This window comes from Neoarius graeffei, chromosome 6, assembly GCF_027579695.1.
Source record: "Neoarius graeffei isolate fNeoGra1 chromosome 6, fNeoGra1.pri, whole genome shotgun sequence".
NCBI classification, from domain to species: domain Eukaryota; kingdom Metazoa; phylum Chordata; class Actinopteri; order Siluriformes; family Ariidae; genus Neoarius; species Neoarius graeffei.
In genome coordinates, this window is record NC_083574.1 from 93,176,382 (window position 1) to 93,178,884 (window position 2,503).

The window sequence follows — 2,503 nt, forward strand, 5'->3', positions numbered from 1 at the left end:
GAGCAGTCACATCACAACTATAATATCGCTTGGTCCTGCCACTCAGGGAAATAAATGCATGCAACTTCAGAATAGTCATGGGAGTTTTTTCCAAGTAATAGTACATTATTCCGGGTCATACTGTACAGCTTGGGCTTCAAAACAACCCATGTACACACTCCGGTGGTTGATAGGTCATAAATTACTGAAATATAATAAAAAAGGATACAAAATACGGAGTGGTTATGGATTTTAATACGGATGCATCATGCAATCCGTATTCCGTGACTTCATGATCCAACAAGGATGTACAAAGAAAAAATAGCACATGCTCAGACATCACCACACGTAAACAATTACCTGATTGGTCAGATGTTTTATCAGATCAGGACCAGGCCTGGAAAAATCGCTCCAGAAGCAATCTCACCGATATGGATAAACCCAGGCCTGGGGTATACAGTACCGTAGGTATCGTTATCAGTCTGGTGTGAGCACCAACCACATAAACTGCAGGGAACCCATTTATTTATAGGTATTGTGGGACTGGGCCTTTAGTGGTGGTGTCTATGGTAGCCAAGATGTTGCAGTGGCTGAGCTGCATTACAGAAAAACTAGTTCATGCTTTTGTTACCTCTAGGTTGGATTATTGTAATGTCTTACTGTCTGGATGCTCCAATAAGTGCATAAACAAGCTCTAGTTAGTTCAAAATGTACCAGCAAGAGTCCTTACTAGAGCTAGAAGATATGACCACATCACCCCTGTCTTATCCACACTGCATTGGCTCCCAATCAAATTTCGTATTGATTATAAAATACTACTATTGACCTTTAAAGCACTGAATGGTCTCACGCCACAGTACCTGAGTGAACTTCTGGTCCTTTATGACCTGCCACGCCTACCCAGATCAAAAGGTGTAGGCTATCTGCTGGTACCTCGTATAGTGAAGGCTACATCAGGCAGTTTCCATCAATGAACAGTTTATAAGATCAACAAAACAGACTTCGTGTTAAAACTATAACGAATTTCCTGGTTTCACAGTTGTACTTTGTGACTCTGTAGGACACTGTTATAGAATCCAGTTATTTATAATCACGCTACCTGTTAATCACCCAAATGAGGATGGGTTCCCTTTGAGTCTGGTTCCTCTTGAGGTTCCTTCATGTCGTCTGAGGGAGTTTTTCCTTACCACCGTCACCATAGGCTTGATCACTGGGGATAAATTTACAACCCCAATTCCAAAAAAGTTGGGACAAAGTACAAATTGTAAATAAAAACGGAATGCAATGATGTGGAACTTCCAAAATTCCATATTTTATTCAGAATAGAATATAGATGACATATCAAATGTTTAAACTGAGAAAATGAATCATTTAAAGAGAAAAATTAGGTGATTTTAAATTTCATGACAACACATCTCAAAAAAGTTGGGACAAGGCCATGTTTCCCACTGTGAGACATCCCCTTTTCTCTTTACAACAGTCTGTAAACGTCTGGGGACTGAGGAGACAAGTTGCTCAAGTTTAGGGATAGGAATGTTAACCCATTCTTGTCTAATGTAGGATTCTAGTTGCTCAACTGTCTTAGGTCTTTTTTGTCGTATCTTCCGTTTTATGATGCGCCAAATGTTTTCTATGGGTGAAAGATCTGGACTGCAGGCTGGCCAGTTCAGTACCCGGACCCTTCTTCTATGCAGCCATGATGCTGTAATTGATGCAGTATGTGGTTTGGCATTGTCATGTTGGAAAATGCAAGGTCTTCCCTGAAAGAGACCTCGTCTGGAACCTGGATATACCTTTCAGCATTGATGGTGTCTTTCCAGATGTGTAAGCTGCCCATGCCACACGCACTAATGCAACCCCATACCATCAGAGATGCAGGCTTCTGAACTGAGCGCTGATAACAACTTGGGTCGTCCTTCTCCTCTTTAGTCCGAATGACACGGCGTCCCTGATTTCCATAAAGAACTTCAAATTTTGATTCGTCTGACCACAGAACAGTTTTCCACTTTGCCACAGTCCATTTTAAATGAGCCTTGGCCCAGAGAAGACGTCTGCGCTTCTGGATCATGTTTAGATACGGCTTCTTCTTTGAACTATAGAGTTTTAGCTGGCAACGGCGGATGGCACAGTGAATTGTGTTCACAGATAATGTTCTCTGGAAATATTCCTGAGCCCATTTTGTGATTTCCAATACAGAAGCATGCCTGTATGTGATGCAGTACCGTCTAAGGGCCCGAAGATCACGGGCACCCAGTATGGTTTTCCGGCCTTGACCCTTATGCACAGAGATTCGTCCAGATTCTCTGAATCTTTTGATGATATTATGCACTGTAGATGATGATATGTTCAAACTCTTTGCAATTTTACACTGTCGAACTCCTTTCTGATATTGCTCCACTATTTGTCAGCGCAGAATTAGGGGGATTGGTGATCCTCTTCCCATCTTTACTTCTGAGAGCCGCTGCCACTCCAAGATGCTCTTTTTATACCCAGTCATGTTAATGACCTATTGCCAATTGACCTA